This window comes from Cervus elaphus, chromosome 15, assembly GCF_910594005.1.
Source record: "Cervus elaphus chromosome 15, mCerEla1.1, whole genome shotgun sequence".
Taxonomy (NCBI): domain Eukaryota; kingdom Metazoa; phylum Chordata; class Mammalia; order Artiodactyla; family Cervidae; genus Cervus; species Cervus elaphus.
In genome coordinates this window covers 1,698,651-1,720,920 of record NC_057829.1, presented here as the reverse complement: position 1 = coordinate 1,720,920, position 22,270 = coordinate 1,698,651, and the positions used below count along the sequence as shown (strand labels likewise).

At 42.8% G+C, this 22,270-nt stretch overlaps 1 protein-coding gene and 1 long non-coding RNA gene across 2 annotated transcripts in view; both read right to left on the bottom strand.

Annotated features, from left to right (window-relative positions):
* The window catches only part of LOC122709163 (ral guanine nucleotide dissociation stimulator-like), a 29,028-nt gene extending 8,869 nt beyond the window's left edge, over positions 1 to 20,159 (bottom strand). The window contains exon 1 of the mRNA XM_043926308.1: positions 19,967 to 20,159. The gene's annotated coding sequence lies outside the window, so the exon portion shown is untranslated. The remainder of the gene's footprint in view (positions 1 to 19,966) is intronic.
* On the bottom strand, positions 4,206 to 6,747 carry LOC122709165. The gene is made up of 2 exons (XR_006345429.1): positions 4,557 to 6,747; positions 4,206 to 4,241 (listed from the first exon to the last, which is right to left on the bottom strand). It is a non-coding gene; the product is annotated as an uncharacterized LOC122709165 (long non-coding RNA).
* Positions 20,160 to 22,270: the final 2,111 nt, after the last annotated feature.

Below are 22,270 nucleotides of genomic sequence, written 5' to 3'. Positions count from 1 at the left end.
GGAGGACACATATTCCTTGATTTCAACATTATCACAAAGTTACAGTAATCACCGAGTCTGGTACTGTCATAAAGATAAAATTATTAATCAATGGAAAAGAATTCTGAGTCCAGCAAAACCTTCACACATATGGTCAAATGATTTTTGACAAAGTGGGAAGATCATTCAATAGGGGAAAGACAGTGTTCCCCAAAACATTGCTGGGACAACTTGAAATCCATATGCCAAGGAATGAGGCTCAAATCAGCTCAGTCACTCAGTCGTGTCCGATTCTTCAATACCCTGGGGACTGCAGCACGCCAGGCCTTCCTGCTCATCACCAACTCCCGGAGTTACTCAAACTCATGTCCATTGAGTTGGTGATGCCATCCATCCATCTCATCATATGTTGATCCCTTCTTCTTCCATCTTCAATCTTTCCCAGCATCAGGGTCTTCTCAAATGAGTCAGCTCTTCACACCAGGTGGCCAAAGAATTGGAGTTTCAGCTTTGGCATCAGTCCTTCCAACAAATATTCAGAACTGATTGCCTTTAGGATGGACTGGCTGCCTTTGGATGGACTGGTTGGATCTCCTTGCAGTCCAAGGGACTCTCAAAAGTCTTCTCCAACACCACAGTTCAAAAGCATCAATTCTCCGGTGCTCAGCTTTCTCTAGAGTCCAACTCTCACATCCATACATGACTACTGGAAAAACCACAGCTTTGACTAGATGGACCTTTGTTGGCAAAGGAATGTCTCTGCTTTTGAATATGCTGTCTAGGTTGGTCATGAGATTTCTTCAAAGGAGTAAGCGTCTTTTAAGTTCATGGCTGCAGTCACCAGCTGCACTGATTTTGGAGCAGTGACACACTATGTCACTGTTTCCCCATCTATTTGCCATGAAGTGATGGGACCAGATGCCGTGATCTTAGTCTTCTGAATGTTGAGCTTTAAGCCACTTTTTCACTCTCGTCTTTGACTTTCATCAAGAGGCTCTTCAGTTCTTCTCTTTCTGCCGTAGGTGTGGTGTCATCTGCATGTCTGAGCTTACTGATATTTCTCCCAGCAATCTTGATTCCAGCTTGTTTTTCTTCCAGCCCAGCATTACTCATGATGTGGCTGCAGCTGCATAAACAAGATTTAGAAAGGCTAACTGGAAAATGAATCAAGAGACATAGCCAGAGATAAACCTACACACCTGTTTTCACCTTATCTATGACAAAAGAGACAAGAAGAGACAATGGAGAAAAGATAGTCTCTTCAATAAGTGGTGCTGGGAAAACTGGACAGTTTCATGGAAAAGAATACAATCAGAACAATCTCTAACACCACACATAAAAATAAACTCAAAATGGATTAAAGATCTAAATGGAAGACTAGGCACTATAAAAACGTTAAGAGGAAAACATAGGCAGAACACTCTCTGACATACATCGCAGAAAGATCTTCTATAAGCCACTTCCTAGAGTGATGAAAAGAAAAACAAAAATAAAAAAATGCAGCCTAATCAAACATAAAAACTGACCCCTGGGAGACAGTGTTGTCCCAAAACGAAAAGAGCCCACAGAAAGGAAGAAAAGATCTGCAAATGAAGTGACCAACAGGGGATTCATCTTCAAAATATGCAACAGCTCATGCACCTCAACACTTAAACAAACAAAGAAACAAACTAATATCCCCAATCAAACAATAGGTGGAAGATCTAAATACACATTGCTCCAAAGAAGGCATACAGGTGGCCAAGAGGAACGTGAAAAGACACTGAACCTCACTAATTATTCGAGAAATACAAATCAAAACTCCAATGAGGTATCAGCTCATACCACTCAGAATGGCCATCATCAAGAAATCTACAAACAATAAATGCTGGAGAGGGTGTGGAGAAAAGGGAAGCCTCGTACATTGTTGGTGAGAATGTACATTGGTACAGCCACTATGGAAAACAGTATCAGTTCAGTGCAGTTGCTCAGTTCTGTCTGACAGTATGAAGGTTCTTAAAAGACCAAAAATAAGACTTACCATATGATATAGTCATCTTACTCTTGGGCATATATCCAGAGAAAACCATAATTTGAAAAGATACATGTTGCCCAATGTTCATTGCAGCACTATTTACAATAGCCAGAAGACGGTAGCAACTAAATGTTCCTCAATGGAGGAACAGAAAGAGAAGATGTGGCTCATGTTTACAATGGAATATTACCGACTCTTAAAAAGAACAAAATAATGCTATGTGTGCAACATGGATGAAGCTGGGGATTGTCATCCTGAGTGAAGCCTGATAGAGAAAGACAAATATCATATGATGTCACTTACATATGGAATCTGAAAGAATGGTACAGATAAACCTACTTACAGAAATAGAGTCTCAGATGTAGAGAACAGACATACGGTATCAAAGAAGGGTGAAGGATAAATTAGGATCGACAAATACACTCTACTACACATAAAATAGAGAAAGACCTACTGGAGAGCACAGGGAACTCTATTCAGTTCTTTGTAATAACCTACGTGGGAACAGAATCTAAAAACAGAGGGTGTGTATATATATAACTGATTCACTTTGCTGCACAGCAGAAACTAACAGCACTGCAAAGAATGATATGACAATGAAAATTTAAAATAATAAGACAATGAATCAAGACACATAAATCTAAGAACTGAAAACACAGAACCTCATCTCTCTCTCACAATGATTAGAACCACTGTTCATTGTTCTGACCCTGATGCTTCCTCAGGGTATACAGGATTTAAGCCAAGTGCCCTGGGGCTGGGGCGGATGGGTGGCTGGGAGGGAAGCAGACTCAGTGTTTTGGGGATAGGAGACAATGTGGGCTGGCCTTGGCCGTGCTGAGCAGAACTCCCCCCTGGACTGACTCCCACTGAGACCTCCTGCCCACCTGAACACTGTCTCCCAGGGCTCAGGGACACACCCAGTGTCATAGGAGCAGATGATCTGCTACACAAACACTGACATCACAAGGAAGGAGCAACGTGATTGAAAAATAGCTCTGATAATGTTACACGGATTCTCCAAAGGCGTTTCAGAGAGACAGTTATCTATAGCTGGATGAGGGGGAGAGAAGAAGAAACAAAGGGGCTGGCACAGAATTTTACCCATCGATATCCAGCTGGTGCAGTGGGAAAGAACCCACCTGCCAATGCAGGAAACACATGAGATACGGGCTCCGTCCCTGGGTCGAGAAGATTCCTCTGGAGTAGGAAGTGGCAACCTACTCCAGCATTCTTGCCAGCAAAATCCCATGGACAGGGGAGCCTGGTCTACAGTCCATGGCATCACAAAGAGCTGGGCTTGACTGAGCGGCTGAGCACACAGGTGTGTCACAAGGGACAACCTTCAAACAGGGGCTCACCTTACATGTGTTACTTGTAATGGCTTTTCACTCGTTTCCAAATGAAACTGGAGATGAAAAGCATGGAAATATATTTTAAAGAAATTCTCTTAAGTTTATAAAATATGTTCTGAGGAAGTTTAACTTGAAAAGGACTCTTTTGAATGGGGCAGTCAGTCAGTTCAGTGGCTCAGTCATGGCTGACTCTTTGCGACCCCGTGGACTGCAGCACGCCAGGCCTTCCTGTTCATCACCAACTCCCGGAGTTTACTCAAACTCACGCCCATTGAGTTGGTGATGCCATCCAACCATCTCATCCTCTGGTGATCCCTTCTCCTCCCATCTTCAATCTTGTCCAGCATCAGGGTCTTTTCAAATGAGTCAGCTCTTCACATTAGGTGGCCAAAGTATTGGAGTTTCAGCTTTGGCATCAGTCCTTCCAACAAATATTCAGAACTGATTGCCTTTAGGATGGACTGGTTGGATCTCCTTGCAGTCCAGGGGACTCTCAAAAGTCTTCTCAACACCACAGTTCAAAAGCATCAATTCTCCGGTTCTCAGCTTTCTTTACGGTCCAACTCTCACATCCATACATGACTACTGGAAAAACCACAGCTTTGACTAGATGGACCTTTGTTGGCAAAGTAATGTCTCTCCTTTTTATTTTTTATTTTTTTCTTTTCTTCTGGAAAAGGATAGGAAAAAGGAAAAGAATTTTGTTACATGAACTTAATCTCTCCCATCTTGGGCTCTCAAAGAATTGTGTTGATAGTTCTCCTAAGGTGTATCGCCTCTTATTCGTGTACCTCGTCCTTCCTTCCTAGATTATGAAAGCAAATATCCTCATTCAACAAATATTTACAGAGTCCTACCTGATTTCAGACCATGTTCTAGAAACTTATATGCCACTGCAAAAGACAAAATATACAAACAAATAATTAGAACATACAGTCTGCTGTATGGAAGTGATAAGAGTCATGGGGAAAAGCTATACTAAATTAACAGATTAACAGGAGAGACTTTATTAATAAACAGTAGTCAAAAAAATTAAGACTTATTAGCTGGGGAGGGAATAAAGTCAAGAGAAAATAAAAACTTATTAGCTGATGCTTAATTTTAAAAGAGGACTTTTGAAAATTAATCAATATAATTCTCTATAAAAAAAAATAAAAAGAAAAACAGGTGGTTTCTCTCAACAGATATAGAAAAATAAAAAGGCTCACCATTAGGGATAGAAGGAAACTTCTTCACCGTGCTAAGGACATCTACAAAACTACACACCACTAGTGCCATCCTTAATGAAGAAAAACTGGAATACTATTTTGTTCCTATTATCTTGTTTCTGTCATCAAGACAAGGCAAAGATGTCCACTCTCACCATTCCTGTTCAACATCACACTGAAAGTCTTGGATAGCATACCAAGGTTAAGAAAGAAATATAAAAATCACATGAATTAGAAGATATAAAAATGTATCTGCTCAAAGCTAACTTGATTGGCTATATAGACTATCCCAAAGAATCCCTTAAGAAACCACTAATAAAACAAGTGACTGTTCAAGGTCATAGAATACAAAGTCAATATACCAAGTTCAATTGCAACTGTATTTCTATATACTAACAATGAACATATGGAAACTACCAGACAATGCAAATTCTTGTTGGCAATGTTAAAGACCAACACCTATGTTAACAGCAGAAGAAAACCACTAAAAGGTTTTACATCAGTCAGGTGGCATGATTATATCTGTGTTTTCAAAAGCTCCCTCTTGACTGGAGTGTGGGAGAATAGGTTGGAAGAGGGCAAGAGTGGATGCAAGAATAATCGTTAAGAGGCAAAGTAGTAATATAAGTAGAAGATAACAGCCTAGGGAGGTGATAATAGAGAAAGTAGTAGAATTATTTGAAAAATATTTAAGAGATAAGATTTAAAGGATTTGGTGATGAAATGAATAAAGGAGAAGAAGGTGACAAAAACAATTCATGTCTCTGGCTTATAGCACTGGATGCACCTAGAGAAAAAACACTGGTGCTGGCAGGGACAATCTGCCCAGGCTCCCGAGCACACCGACATGCCCTTGTGGGGTGTACCAAGAAGGCAAGGCCCTGGATGCTTTTTACCCAGGCCATTTCTCAGGACTGTGTGTGCAGCAAGCAACCCTGAGGGAGCAGTACTGTTTCCCCAGGGAAAAAAGCAGGCCCATTTCTGCTGTCTATGGGCATGCTAAGCCACTTCAGTCACGTCTGACTCTCTGCACCCTTACGGACTCTAGCCCCCCAGGCTCTTCTGTCCCTGGGAGTCTCCAGGGAAGAGTACTAGTGTTATATACAGTCAGTTCCCCAAGGCTCAGAGTTCCTTTCCTGTATCACAACCACCTGTATGTGTAGGAGTCCATGATGGGCCCTTTGCCAAGTATCATCCCAGATGCAAAGGTACACTGAGGAATTTCAAAAGCAATGTGATAAAATATTTGCAAATTTTTTTAAGCATAGACTCTTTCACAAGGCAATTTTACCTCTAGTAACCTATCTTACAAAATATACAAAATATTCACACATGTGCCTGCAAATCTGGATGTGTGAGTGTTAACTGCAGCAATATTTGTAATAGTCCAACTGAGGAAAAAAGTCAGTGTTTATCAACTGGAAATCAGTGAACTATCATGCTCCATAATTACAAAATCTTATTACAAAATCTTATGGAGCTGCTATACATGTCAACTAACATGCAAAGATCCTCAAGACACTTTAAGTGTAGTACAATCCTATTTACATTTTAAAAATTCTATTGTTGTTTTTTTTTTCTTTTTTTTTTTTTTTTTTCTACACAGAGGTGCATGTCAAGGGCATTCTCCAAGCAGGGCTGCTGCTGCTGCTAAGGCGCTTCAGTCATGTCCGACTCTGTGTGACCCCGTGGACAGCAGCCCACCAGGCTCCTCTGTCCACGGAATTCTCTAGGCAAGTACTGGAGTGGGTTGCCATTTCCTTCTCCTCTATTGTGTTTATATTCAAATATTTTCATAAATTCATAAAAAGAAAGATTAGGAAAGTTAACTAAAAACAGTACCTCTGAAAAAGATTTTGTGTTTTTTGGTTGGGAATAAAGGGTAGAGGGGGACTTTCACATTTTACTCTACACACTTTCATACTGCTTACTCAGTTACTAAAAGAATGTTCTTTTATATTTCTTATGTAAATTAAACAAACAGAAAATAAAATTTGTATAAAGTTACACACCTAATTGGTGACTGAGCTGGCATTTGAATTCCTAAGTTTTCACTAAGTAAAAATTAAAACTTTTCACTAAATACATACTATATGTAATATTGTGATTTATAAGAAATATACATTTGGTCTTTGTCCACCGTTGTTGTTGCTGTTTAGTCACTAAATTGTGTCCAGCTCTTTTGCAACATCATGGACTATGGCCTGCCAGGCTCCTCTGTCCATGGGATTTCCCAAGCAAGAATACTGGAGGGGGCCGTCACCTCCTTCTCCAGGGGATCTTTCCAACCCACAGATTGAACCTGTGTCTCCTGCACTGGCAGGCAGACTATTTACTACTGAGACACCAGGAAAGCCCACTGTACCAGGCACAGAGCTCCTAAACCCTTGAAATTTCCTATATGAACCACAGGGGCATCTTTTGTTACATTTAATTGTGTTCCTAGTTACCAAAATAGCTCCAGTAAAAAAAGTTAAAATGGGTGTCTTTTATTATTCATAACAAGCCCTAGTTCAACCACACCTGAGTTTATGTTAATAAGATATCAGAAAGTCCCTAATGTCGGAGGCAGGTTGCCAAGAGAACCAACGAGGATTAGAGGATTAGAATTTTCAATCCCACCCCCTGACCTCCAGGAAGAGAGGGACAGAGGTTAAGCCAATCACCAAAGGCCAATGATTTCATCAATCAAAACCTTGATCAGGCTTCCCTGGTGGCTCAGACCATAAAGAATCTGCCTGCAATGCAGGAGACCCAGGTTCAATCCCTGTCTTGCAAATATCCTCTGGAGAAGGAAATGGCAACCCACTCCAGCATTCCTGCGCAGAGAATCCCAGGGACAAAGCAGCCCGGTGGGCGACAGTCCATGGTGTCACAAAGTCAGACAACACTGAGCGACTCTCACACACACACACACACACACACACACACACACACACTCACGCCCCTACATAAAGAAGTCTCCATTAAAGAAAAAAAAAAAACTCCAAAACACAGTTGGAGAGCTTCCGGGCTGATGAACGTGTGAAGGTGCTGGGGAAGCTGTACACCCAGAAGGGACATGGAAGCCCTTTGCCCTTCAACACACTTAGCCCTATGCACCTCTGTCTGGCTTTCCTGTGGTATATCCTATTATAATAAACCAGGAATCTGGTAAGTAAAATGTTTGCCTGGATTCTGTGAGACACTCCAGCAAATTATTCAAATTCGAGGTGTTGACAGGAGCCTACAATTTATAGCCAGTGGCTAAGAAGCACAAGCTGGCCTGACAGTGGCACCTAGCAGGAAGTGGGGGCAGTCTTACGGGACTCCTAACCTGAAAGATTTGACACTATCTCCAGATGGACAATGTCAGAATTGGGTAAACTGACACCCAGCTGATGTCACTTAAGGGTGCGATGTGTGGAAAACCCGCACATCTGGCATCAGAACTGAAACAGTGCTGTAGGTAATAGTAGGGTGAGTGGTGGTGATGGTTTAGTCGCAAAGTCGTGTCCGACTCTGGCGACCCCATGGACTGTAGACCACCAGGCTACTCATCCATGGGATTTTTTAGGCAAGAATACTGGAGTGGGTTGCCATTTCCTTCTCCAGTATCTCTGCTTTTTAATATGCTGTCTAGGTTGGTCATAACTTTTCTTCAAAGGAGTAAGCGTCTTTTATGTTCATGGCTGCAGTCACCATCTGCAGTGATTTTGGAGCCCAAAATATAGTGTGTCACTGTCTCCCCATCTATTTGCCATGAAGTGATGGGACCAGATGCCGTGATCTTAGTCTTCTGAATGTTGAGCTTTAAGCCACTTTTTCACTCTCCTCTTTTACTTTCATCAAGAGGCTCTTCAGTTCTTCTCTTTCTGCCGTAGGTGTGGTGTCATCTGCATGTCTGAGGTTATTGATATTTCTCCCAGCAATCTTGATTCCAGCTTGTGTTTCATCCAGCCCAGCATTTCTCATGATGTGGCTGCAGCTGTGTAAACAAGATTTAGAAAGGCTAACTGGAAAATGAATCAAGAGACATAGCCAGAGATAAACCTACACACCTATGTTCACCTTATCTATGACAAAAGAGACAAGAATAGACAATGGAGAAAAGATAGTCTCTTCCATAAGTGGTGCTGGGAAAACTGGACAGGTTCATGTAAAAGAATCAAATCAGAACAATCTCTGACACCACACATAAAAATAAACTCAAAATGGATTAAAGATCTAAATGTAGAACTAGGCACTATAAAAACGTTAAGAGAAAAACATAGGCAGAACACTCTCTGACATACATCGCAGAAAGATCTTCTATAAGCCACTTCCTAGAGTGATGAAAATAAAAACAAAAATAAAAAAATGCAGCCTAATCAAACATAAAAACTGACCCCTGGGAGACAGTGTTCTCCCAAAATGAAAAGAGCCCACAGAAAGGAAGAAAAGATCTGCAAATGAAGTGACCAACAGGGGATTCATCTTCAAAATATGCAACAGCTCATGCACCTCAACACTTACAAAAAAAAAAACAAACAAACAAACTAATATCCCCAATCAAACAATAGGTGGAAGATCTAAATACACATTGCTCCAAAGAAGGCATACAGGTGGCCAAGAGGAACATGAAAAGACACTGAACATCACTAATCATTAGAGAAACACAAATCAAAACTCCAATGAGGTATCAGCTCATACCACTCAGAATGGCCATCATCAAAAAATCTACAAACAATAAATGCTGCAGAGGGTGAGGAGTAAAGGGAAGCCTCGTCCATTGTTGGTGAGAATGTACACTGGTACAGCCACTATGGAAAACAGTATCAGTTCAGTGCAGTTGCTCAGTTCTGTCTGACAGTATGAAGGTTCTTAAAAGACCAAAAATAAGACTTACCATATGATATAGTCATCTTACTCTTGGGCATATATCCAGAGAAAACCAGAATTGGAAAAGATACATGTTGCCCAATGTTCACTGCAGCACTATTTACAATAGCCAGAAGACGGTAGCAACTAAATGTTCTTCAATGGAGGAATAGATAGAGAAGATGTGGCTCATGTTTACAATGGAATATTACCGACTCTTAAAAAGAACAAAATAATGCTATGTGTGCAACATGGATGAAGCTGGGGATTGTCATCCTGAGTGAAGCCTGATAGAGAAAGACAAATATCATATGATGTCACTTACATATGGAATCTGAAAGAATGGTACAGATAAACCTATTTACAGACATAGAGTCTCAGATGTAGAGAACAGACTTACGGTAGCAAAGAAGGGTGAAGAATAAATTAGGATCGACAAATACACTCTACTACACACAAAACAGAGAAAGATCTACTGCAGAGCACAGGGAACTCTATTCAGTTCTTTGTAATAACCTACATGGGAACAGAATCTAAAAACAGAGGGTGTGTATATATATATATAACTTATTCACTTTGCTGCACAGCAGAAACTAACAGCACTGCAAAGAATGATATGACAATGAAAATTTAAAATAATAACACAATGAATCAAGACACATAAATCTAAGAACTGAAAACACAGAACCTCATCTCTCTCTCACAATGATTAGAACCACTGTTCATTGTTCTGACCCTGATGCTTCCTCAGGATATACAGGATTTTAGCCAAGTGCCCTGGGGTTGGGGCCAATGGGTGGCTGGGAGGGAAGCAGACTCAGTGTTTTGGGGATAGAAGACAATGTGGACTGGCCTGGGCTGTGCTGAGCAGACCTCCCCCCTGGACTGATTCCCACTGAGACCTACTGCCCACCTGAACACTGTCTCCCAGGGCTCAGGGACATACCCAGTGTCATAGGAGCAGATGATCTGCTACACAAACACTGACATCACAAGGAAGGATCAACATGATGGAAAAATAGCTCTGATCATGTTACACGGATTCTCCAAAGGCGTTTCAGAGAGTTATCTATAGATGGATGAGGGGGAGAGAAGAAGAAACAAAGGGGCTGGCACAGAATTTTACCCATCGATATCCAGCTGGTGCAGTGGGAAAGAACCCACCTGCCAATGCAGGAAACACATGAGATACGGGCTCCGTCCCTGGGTCGAGAAGATTCCTCTGGAGTAGGAAGTGGCAACCTACTCCAGCATTCTTGCCAGCAAAATCCCATGGACAGGGGAGCCTGGTCTACAGTCCATGGCATCACAAAGAGCTGGGCTTGACTGAGCGGCTGAGCACACAGGTGTGTCACAAGGGACAACCTTCAAACAGGGGCTCACCTTACATGTGTTACTTGTAATGGCTTTTCACTCGTCTCCAAATGAAACTGGAGATGAAAAGCATGGAAATATATTTTAAAGAAATTCCCTTAAGTTTATAAAATATGTTCTGAGGAAGTTCAACTGGAAAAGGACTCTTTTGAATGGGGCAGTCAGTCAGTTCAGTGGCTCAGTCATGGCTGACTCTTTGCGACCCCGTGGACTGCAGCACGCCAGGCCTTCCTGTTCATCACCAACTCCCGGAGTTTACTCAAACTCACGCCCGAGTTGGTGAGGCCATCCAACCATCTCATCCTCTGGTGATCCCTTCTCCTCCCATCTGCAATCTTTCCCAGCATCAGGGTCTTTGCAAATGTGTCAGCTCTGCACATCCGGTGGCCAAAGTATTGGAGTTTCAGCTTTGGCATCAGTCCTTCCAACAAATATTCAGAACTGATTGCCTTTAGGATGGACTGGTTGGATCTCCTTGCAGTCCAAGGGACTCTCAAAAGTCTTCTCCAACACCACAGTTCAAAAGCATCAATTCTCCGGTGCTCAGCTTTCTTTAGAGTCCAACTCTCACATCCATACATGACTACTGGAAAAACCACAGCTTTGACTAGATGGACCTTTGTTGGCAAAGGAATGTCTCTGCTTTTTAATATGCTGTCTAGGTTGGTCACGACTTTTCTTCAAAGGAGTAAGCGTCTTTTAAGTTCATGGCTGCAGTCACCAGCTGCAGTTATTTTGGAGCCCTCAATATAGTGTGTCACTGTTTCCCCATCTATTTGCCATGAAGTGATGGGACCAGATGCCGTAATCTTAGTCTTCTGAATGTTGAGCTTTAAGCCACTTTTTCACTCTCCTCTTTTACTTTCATCAAGAGGCTCTTCAGTTCTTCTCTTTCTGCCATAGGTGTGGTGTCATCGGCATGTCGGAGGTGATTGACATTTCTCCAAGCAATCTTGTTTCCAGCTTGTGTTTCATCCAGCCCAGCATTTCTCATGATGTGGCTGGAGCTGTGTAAACAAGATTTAGAAAGGCTAACTGGAAAATGAGTCAAGAGACATAGCCAGAGATAAACCTACACACCTATGTTCACCTTATCTATGACAAAAGAGACAAGAAGAGAAAATGGAGAAAAGATAGTCTCTTCAATAAGTGGTGCTGGGAAAACTGGACAGTTTCATGGAAAAGAATCAAATCACAACAATCTCTAACACCACACATAAAAATAAACTCAAAATGGATTAAAGATCTAAATGGAAGACTAGGCACTATAAAAACGTTAAGAGGAAAACATAGGCAGAACACTCTCTGACATACATCGCAGAAAGATCTTCTATAAGCCACTTCCTAGAGTGATGAAAATAAAAACAAAAATAAAAAAATGCAGCCTAATCAAACTTAAAAACTGACCCCTGGGAGACAGTGTTCTCCTAAAATGAAAAGAGCCCACAGAAAGGAAGAAAAGATCTGCAAATGAAGTGACCAACAGGGGATTCATCTTCAAAATATGCAATAGCTCATGCAGCTCAACACTTAAAAAAACAAACAAACAAACAAACTAATATCCCCAATCAAACAATAGGTGGAAGATCTAAATACACATTGCTCCAAAGAAGGCATACAGGTGGCCAAGAGGAACATGAAAAGACACTGAACATCACTAATCATTAGAGAAACACAAATCAAAACTCCAATGAGGTATCAGCTCATACCACTCAGAATGGCCATCATCAAAAAATCTACAAACAATAAATGCTGCAGAGGGTGTGGAGAAAAGGGAAGCCTCGTACATTGTTGGTGAGAATGTACACTGGTACAGCCACTATGGAAAACAGTATCAGTTCAGTGCAGTTGCTCAGTTCTGTCTGACAGTATGAAGGTTCTTAAAAGACTGAAAATAAGACTTACCATATGATAGAGTCATCTTACTCTTGGGCATGTATCCAGAGAAAACCACAATTTGAAAAGATACATGTTCCCCAATGCCCGTTGCAGCACTATTTACAATAGCCAGAAGACGGTAGCAACTAAATGTTCCTCAATGGAGGAATAGAAAGAGAAGATGTGGCTCATGTTTACAATGGAATATTACCGACTCTTAAAAAGAACAAAATAATGCTATGTGTGCAACATGGATGAACCTAGAGATTGTCATCCTGAGTGAAGCCTGATAGAGAAAGACAAATATCATATGATGTCACTTACATATGGAATCTGAAAGAATGGTACAGATAAACCTATTTACAGACATAGAGTCTCAGATGTAGAGAACAGACTTACGGTAGCAAAGAAGGGTGAAGGATAAATTAGGATCGACAAATACACTCTACTACACATAAAATAGAGAAAGGCCTACTGGAGAGCCCAGGGAACTCTATTCAGTTCTTTGTAATAACCTACGTGGGAACAGAATCTAAAAACAGGGTGTATATATATATATGTAAAGAACTGATTTACTTTGCTGCACAGCAGAAACTAACAGCACTGCAAAGAATGATATGACAATGAAAATTTAAAATAATAACACAATGAATCAAGACACATAAATCTAAGAACTGAAAACACAGAACCTCATCTCTCTCTCACAATGATTAGAACCACTGTTCATTGTTCTGACCCTGATGCTTCCTCAGGATATACAGGATTTTAGCCAAGTGCCCTGGGGTTGGGGCCAATGGGTGGCTGGGAGGGAAGCAGACTCAGTGTTTTGGGGATAGAAGACAATGTGGGCTGGCCTTGGCTGTGCTGAGCAGATCTCCCCGTTTGGATGACTCCCACTGAGACCTCCTGCCCACCTGAACACTGTCTCCCAGGGCTCAGGGACATACCCAGTGTCATAGGAGCAGATGATCTGTTACACAAACACTGACATCACAAGGAAGGATCAACATGATGGAAAAATAGCTCTGATCATGTTACACGGATTCTCCAAAGGCGTTTCAGAGAGACAGTTATCTATAGATGGATGAGGGGGAGAGAAGAAACAAAGGGGCTGGCACAGAATTTTACCCATCGATATCCAGCTGCTGCAGTGGGAAAGAACCCACCTGCCAATGCAGGAAACACATGAGATACGGGCTCCGTCCCTGGGTCGAGAAGATTCCTCTGGAGTAGGAAGTGGCAACCTACTCCAGCATTCTTGCCAGCAAAACCCCATGGACAGAGGAGCCTGGTCTACAGTCCATGGCATCACAAAGAGCTGGGCTTGACTGAGCGGCTGAGCACACAGGTGTGTCACAAGGGACAACCTTCAAACAGGGGCTCACCTTACATGTGTTACTTGTAATGGCTTTTCACTCGTCTCCAAATGAAACTGGAGATGAAAAGCATGGAAATATATTTTAAAGAAATTCCCTTAAGTTTATAAAATATGTTCTGAGGAAGTTCAACTGGAAAAGGACTCTTTTGAATGGGGCAGTCAGTCAGTTCAGTGGCTCAGTCATGGCTGACTCTTTGCGACCCCGTGGACTGCAGCACGCCAGGCCTTCCTGTTCATCACAAACTCCCGGAGTGTACTCAAACTCATGTCCATTGAGTCGGTGATGCCATCCAGCCATGTCATCCTCTGTCGTCCCCTTCTCCTCCCGCCTTCCATCTTCCCTAGCATCAGGCTCTTTTCCAATAAGTTGGTTCTTCGTATCAGGTGGACCAAATATTGGAGTTTCCGCTTCAGCATCATTCCTTCCAATGGATATTCAGGATTGATTTCCTTTAGGATTGACTAGTTGGATCTCCTTGCAGTGTTGGCCATAAGCAGCTACACACTCCCCTCTGGTGGCCCTGTGAGAAATAGCAGGAGCACTGCAGGGCTCCATGGTTCTGCTGCCAAAGAGGCTAACAACCAGTTGCCATCTTCACAGTCTTGCTATGAGCAAACCAAATTCTGCAAGTCTCATTGTTTCAGGAGAGCCGTCTAGTGGAAATCACTGTCTTGACTATGACAGAATACATCACTCTCCAAGTGCAGAATTTCAGAGAGTGATGGTTGAGCCCCTGAGTTAGGCCCTGGGACCACAACAGAGAAGAGAGAGGAGGTAGCCACCTCTTGGGACCTGCAGGGAAAGGGTGGGAACTTGCTGGGTGGGATCACTTGCCTATACCCCAGCTCTGTGTGTCTAGCATAGAGATCAGTCTATCTAACCAAAGAATTTTCATAGCTTTCTTCTGAGTATGTTAACAAAATGTTTTAGAAATTTGGGAAACTATCATTCAAAATAGTCTGCATAATTTCACCTACAATTACATAGCATTTTAAAAAATGGGATTGCCTGATGTTACCGGTGACCTTTTCACTTCATATGAGTAATTATTCTCTATATTTATAAATTTAAAAGATGTTAATTTAATAGCTACAAATATTCCTTATGATACCTTGTATCACAGGACCTGTTTCTACAGCTCCTGATGCCAGCTTCCTCTGAACGTATCTTGTTCATCTCTGAAAGTGGTGTCCAGAACCTATCAGCTCCAGGCAACGTCCAAATCTAGTATCATTCCTTGAATTTTCAAAGCAGGTTCTCTTTTATCCTTTCTGCTAGGACAGCAGGCCCTTCATACCATGTCTCCTCTCCTTTAAGAGCTCCTCCCAGACCAGGACACTGCTCAACGGATCCTCAGTCTGCTCTGTGCACAGTGCACATTGTATGGTAAATGTCCAATAGAGATTTGAAACACAATAGGTCTAAATGAGTTACTTGTTATTGCTGATGTCATCCTAAAATTGTAAATAAATTCCAGAAAACGATCAGTGTTACCTGAAGCGAAAAGACAGGGAACTGTCCGCAAGGTTTGCAAACTGGGGACACACAATTCTTGCCTGTAACTGAAAGCACATTCCCGGGGCTGAAGGGAGGGAAGAACTTTTAAAAAGCAAAAGCCCCAGAATGCTCAGCCGGGAGACTTGTGAGGGGTTAAATGGCCCTGTGCAGCCTGAGCACAAATCCTGGCAGCGGGACCGCAGTCTGCCACGACTGGCGGTCAATGGAATGTCTCCTTCAGAGTGCTCACAGGCAGGACCCTTAGCAGGATCAGAACGCTTCAGAGCTTTCGTTTGTGGTTTTCTAAGAACTCAGAACATTACTTCATCTCAGGTCTGTTATGACCTCATGACTCTGTTTTATTTGGGGTCTCTGTTAGCTAGAATGGGTCCATTTTCTATGCTCTCTTAAGGAATTTCTCTCAGTTTTACTTTTCCTTGGGGGTTACTATTTTATTTTTACATGGACAAAGTTGATTTTCCATGAAAATTCACTGCCCTTCCTGGGGCACACTACTGGAAGACTTCCCAGCTTCTTCCGTGGCCACAGGACCACATCATGGCCAATGAAGTAGGAGAGAAACTGATGTTGCATCCTGGCCTACTATAACCTCCCACAGGCATTTCTCCAAGTTCCTGCCCCTTCTACTGATGGATAGATGGGGATGAGATACTTGGGATGGAAGAGGCCAAGGAGAGGAGAAGTCTGGGCTCCTGAATGACCACATGAGCAAGTGCCGTCTCCCCAGGGTGAACATCCACTCAGCACTGTCATGTGGGAAACAGAGTGATGTGCTTCTGAAATTTTAAGTTATTTGATAATTCAGCATAAACTATTATATCCACAAAAATGTTCATCATAGGATGAACTTAAATAGCCATCAATCTAATACATTTAAATAACAAAAGTAAATTTTGTACCATTAATAGTTTTAACATCCAGTTTAACCTTGTTAATTCTGACTCGGTCATTTGAACTCAGAGAACTTCAATTCCTCAACATTTTAAATTCTGACCTTAATAAAAACTGCAGTAAGAATTATAATAATATTTGAAACACAGTGTAGAGAAAGTATTTTCAGGAGAAAACTTCAATAGGAGATTTTAATTCCTTGATCTTGATTTGAAAGCATAGCACAGCAAACTAGTTGTGGTTTATCCATATTTATTTCTAATTGAAAATATTTAAGTTGGGATTCAGTTTAAAAACATAAATGATAGGTTTCTTAACTGCATCACAGCTGAATGACTATAAATATCCTTTTTGGGAGATTCTTTAGTGATCAGTACCTGTATGTGGTTGACTGACTTGGGTCAAATATCAGCTATCAGAAAATTTAAAAATGTTCTTTTCCTTTCATCAATTTTCAGTCAATAATACATTTGATCTCATGGAGTTTTATATGGGTTGGAACACTTCCACTACTGATGATTTCCCTAATGTTGCAAGAGGCCTTAAGATCAAAATTCTGGCATCCAGTCTATTTCTTTGAAGACAGTGATTAAGTTTGAGTCCAGTTTTTGCAACATTTGCCCCCAAGGCTCCACCACCCTCCCTTTCTGCCTAACTCAATAGAGAAGAAGACGTTCTCAGAGCTACTTACAAGGTTCAGGGAGATGAAAGCTACACAATGGATCTCGTCATGTGCCTAGGAATTGAAAGGATCTTTCCCATTCAAATATCCTGGTAAGGAACCACACTTCTAGTTTCTTTGGGAGTCAAGAAACATCAAGGAAAGGAAGTCTGTGGTTGGGAAATGAACATACGGCCAATCCATCTGAGAATCACTGCACCTCCTCCCCTTCCTCTGGGTGTGTGGTGCACGGAAAGAGCCGCGGTCATCACCAGGTGGTTCTCCTTCTTTTTCCCTTAGAAGAGAAACTCAGCTTTATTGCCGACACCAATGCACCGAACTGAGCACTCGAATTTCTCTTGTGTACCTGTTGTCCATCTTTGAAATGTCTGCCATTATCTTCAACAGCGAAACAATGTTCTTCCTAATTATCAGAGTCAGAACTGCAGGGTTTTTTTTTTTTGTTTTTTGTTTTTTTTTAATTAATTTATTTTTTTTTATTAGTTGGAGGCTAATTACTTCACAACATTTCAGTGGGTTTTGTCATACATTGATATGAATCAGCCATAGATTTACACGTATTCCCCATCCCGATCCCCCAACTGCAGGGTTTTAAAAAGTCATTCCTGACTGTTTCAAGGGAAAAATTTGCTAACTCAAGAAACAATTTTGATAGAGAAAGACAACCTATCTCTGTGTTACAAAGCATAGTACTTTGCACCAATCACTAGTTTTAATTAGATTGTTTTGAAGCCTCCTAAGTAGGTACCTCTTTCACTTTCATCAAGAGGCTTTTTAGTTCCTCTTCACTTTCTGCCATAACAGTGATGTCATCTGCATATCTGAGGTTATTGATATTTCTCCTGCCAATCTTGATTCCCGCTTGTGCTTCTTCCAGCCCAGCATTTCTCATGATATACTCTGCATATAAGTTAAATAAGCACAGTGACAATATACAGCCTTGACAAACTCCTTTTCCTATTTGGAACCAGTCTGTTGTTCCATGTCCAGTTCTAACTGTTGCTTCCTGACCTGTATACAGGTTTCTCAAGAGGCAGGTCAGGTGGTCTCGTATTTGATGAAAGTGAAAGAAGAGAGTGAAAAAGTAGGCTTAAAGTTCAACATTCAGAAAACTAAATCATGGCATCCGGTCTCACCATTTCATGGGAAATACATGGGGAAACAGTGGAAACAGTGTCAGACTTCATTTTGGGGGGCTCCAAAATCACTGCAGATGGTGATTGCAGCCATGAAATTTAAAGACGCTTACTGCTTGGAAGGAAAGTTATGACCAATCTGGGTAGCATATTAAAAAGCAGAGACATAACTGTGCCAACAAAGGTACGTCTAATCAAGGCTATGGTTTTCCCAGTGGTCATGTATGGATGTGAGAGCTGGACTGTGAAGAAAGCTGAGTGCTGAAAAGTTGATGCTTTTAAACTGTAGTGTTGGAGAAGACTTTTGAGAGTCCCTTGGACTGCAAGGAGATACAACCAGTCCATCCTAAAGGAGATCAGTCCTGGGTGTTTGTTGCAAGGACTGGTGCTGAAGCTGAAACTGTAATACTTTGGCCACCTCATGCAGAGAGTTGACTCATTGGAAAAGACCCTGATGCTGGGAGGGATTGGGGGCAGGAGGAAAAGGGGATGACAGAGGACAAGATGGCTGGATGGCATCACCACTCGATGGACCTGAGTTTGAGTACACTCCAGGAGTTGGTGATGGACAGGGAGGCCTGGCGTGCTGCGATTCATGAGGTCGCAAAGAGTCGGACACGACTGAGTGACTGAACTGAACTGAACTGAAGTAGGTACCAACAAATGGCACATAAAAACCACAGAACGAAACCCAAACTATTCTCAGACAAAATATGCATTTTCTGGAAAAAAATCTGAGAATTCCCCTGGGTTAGATATTCAAAATTGCAAAAGGGGGCACCACAATTTCATGAAATGAACATTTCTCTGGATTCCAAAGTCTTCCCTTCAAGCAAAATTTACCAAACAACCACCGAGCTCTTTGTAGATGCTAGAATTCGAAAATACTTTAGCATCTATGATTACTGTGCAGAAATAAACATTTTAAATGCTCCTTTAACTTAGAGTAATGCCGTTTCTCAATGGTCTGTTGCTGGAAAAGATGAACAGAAACAAAAACAAACTGTTCAAAAAGCCCTCCATACGCAAAAACATTAAAAGGCGGGGACTACTTTACTTGAAACTTTGCTTAGGTGCTAGCATGTCACGAATTACCCTCCTGGAAGCGCTCGGTGAGTTATCACAGTCAGTCAATAAAGCCCGAAAACACTGCGCGTGAAAGTGAACTTTAAGCCTTTGTACCTGATCCTTCAGAAGGCTTTAGGAAAGAGCACGGAGGCCCATCTGAACACCCGCTGCTGCCTGCGGCCAGCGAACAGGATCCCCGAGCTGTGCGCCCCCATCACCCCCGCGCATCCGGGGAGCAGAGACTCCTTCATACCTGCGGACCCACCGCGCCCGACGCACACCCGGCGGCCCCAATTTCGCGCTCCTCGGTGGCACCTCCCCGTCTCGGATCCGCGCACCCGAAGCGACGGGGCCCAGGCAGCGTCCGCAGGCCCAGAGGCCGCCCCCCGCGGTCGTGGGGCAGCCCCGCCGAGAGGAGACTCCAGAGGCGCCGGGCAGGGAGGGCTGCGAGCGCGCGGGGCGCCCACCGCTCCACGACCGCCCTGGGGCCCCGGCCCGGCGTCCTCGCCCTGCGGCCGGTGGCGGTGACCCGGGAGCCGCGGACCGAGCGAGGCTCGCGCTCCTCTGGGCTGGAGGAGTCGGGGCCGCTGGCCGTTGGGCAGGCGGGGGCGCGCGGTGAGGGGCTGCGGGTAGATCTGCACTTACTCGTGTCTGCGCTGCTCCCCGGTCCGGGGCGTCTCGCACTGGGGACCGACCCGGTCTCCACCTTCCCTTCCCTCAGCGAGGGTCCTGGGAGCTCAGGCGTCCCCACGCCCCCGCCCTCGCACCTGCCCCGCTCACGCCTGCGCACTCGCTGGAGATGGAGCCGGACCTCGCAGCCACCCTGCACCCTCAGCACCCCTGACCTGGATATTACTGTTTATTTTTAATTTACTGTAACTGTTTTACTTGGGGTCAAAAATTTTTCAAATAAATAGCAAGGTTTCTTATCTAAATCATAATTTATGATTTATAGATGTGCCTTTTTAAGAGTTTCTTCTTTTTGTAAGATTTCTTTATGATCATTATTTGTACTTGGTCAACTGGTGGTCAACTGACCATCGATTTTCAGTTAGTAACACATTTATACCATGTGGAGTTTTCATTGGTGTTGATTATTTTTCCTAGAAATCACCATGATGGCCCACGTGTCCCTAAGTCAAACTGGGTGTCCAATAGGCCTACTTCTTTGATGACAGATACTCTTTTTTGACAGATACTCAGTTTTGACTCACCTTTTTGAACTGTTTTCCCAAAGAGTCCACCCTCTGGTCTCTCCACTTCATTCGAAAATAAAAAAGGATTTTCTCTCATCTCCTTCCAAGGTCCACGCAGATGAAAGCCACCAAATGGTTCCCAGTCACCTCCTGAGGAACTGAATCTTTTCCTCTCAAATATCCTGGTTAGAAACCACATCTCTCATTTCTCTGGGAACAAAGAAACATCAAGAAAAGAGAGTCCATGGTGGGGAAATGAACAATTCATCTTAAAATTATTCTGTCTTGAACTCTTCATCCTGGTATTTAGTGTAGGAAAAAAGCACTGAATTTCATCAAAGCACGAGAAATTTGACAGGTCAATATTCATACCCAGTAAACAATTACTCTAGCACAAATGGATAACAGTAGTTTTTAGCATTATACTACTCTATACCACATTATAACATGACACAATTTACTTATGTTTCTCTTGGTGTGTATCAGGTCTTTTAGAGCATCATCAGAGAAAGGCTGAAATTCAGCAACCATGCTGACTTCAGAGAAAAACCATTTCTTTTTATGCCATCAAGTTTAAAATGAATTGTTCAAGGAAAACACCATTAAGATATAGTCATGGGCTTCCCTGGGGGCTCAGTGGTTAAAAATCTCCCTGCCAATGCAGGAGACACAGGTTCGATCCCATATCCCTTGAAGCGACTAAGCCCATGCACCACAACTATTGAGCCTGTACTCTAGAGCCCAGGAACAGCAACTACTGAGCCCATATGCGGCAACTACTGAAGCGGGAACGAACGCTCTAGACCCCTGCTCCACAACAAGAGGAGCCACCGCAGTGAGAAGCTCACACACCGCAACTACAGAGCAGCCGCTGTTTACCACAACTAGAGAAAAGCCTGTGCAACGAAGACACAGTACAACCACAAATGAGTAAGTAACATTATTTCTATAAAAGGTAGTCATGTCAAAGCTATCCTTGTCCATATAATTATTGCCTCGTCAATTAAAGCCCATCATTAAGCTTTAGCTCCACAGAATCTACTATTCTGACATGACATCCTGAAGGGAATCAGAGGTGGTCCCTGAGCCCTAGAGTGGACAGTCACACAGCAGGACAATTAAGGAGGCCAAAGCCCGTGAAAGGAGTCAGAGAAGATGGTAAGATTTGACCTGAGAAATACCTAGGACCAAGTCCATCCTGTCTGAGAGGTACTGTGGGAAGGCCAGCAGGTATACAGGGCCTGGCAGGGGAGGAGGCAGCTGATTTATGACGACCTCCTATTGGGACAGGTCTGGGAGAATCCCAGTTTCAAATACATTCTCAAATCTGTCAGGTCCTGATCCCAAATGTATTTATTCAGCAGTACTGGAACATCTACTTTGCCCAGTACTGGGCTGGAGGGCTGTAACAGTCAAAATCAAGGAGCAGTCTCTGCTCCCAGATGGCTGAGCAGTGGTGATAATAGAATGAACATTGTTGGAGGCAGAGTACCAGGTCATTAACATCATAACCTTAGCTCTCTCCCAGAATTACTACAACCATCACTCATTATCTTAACACTGATGTTGCTTAAAATAATCAAAATTTTAGCAAAGTTCCCCCAAGAGGGTAGACTCAGTGCTTTAAGGATAGGAGACAGTGTGGATGGACCTGACCCTGGCTGTGCTGAGCAGATCTCCCCGTTTGGATGACTCCCACTGAGACCTACTGCTCACCTTCACACTGCTTCCCGCTGTCTTATAAGCAGTCCAC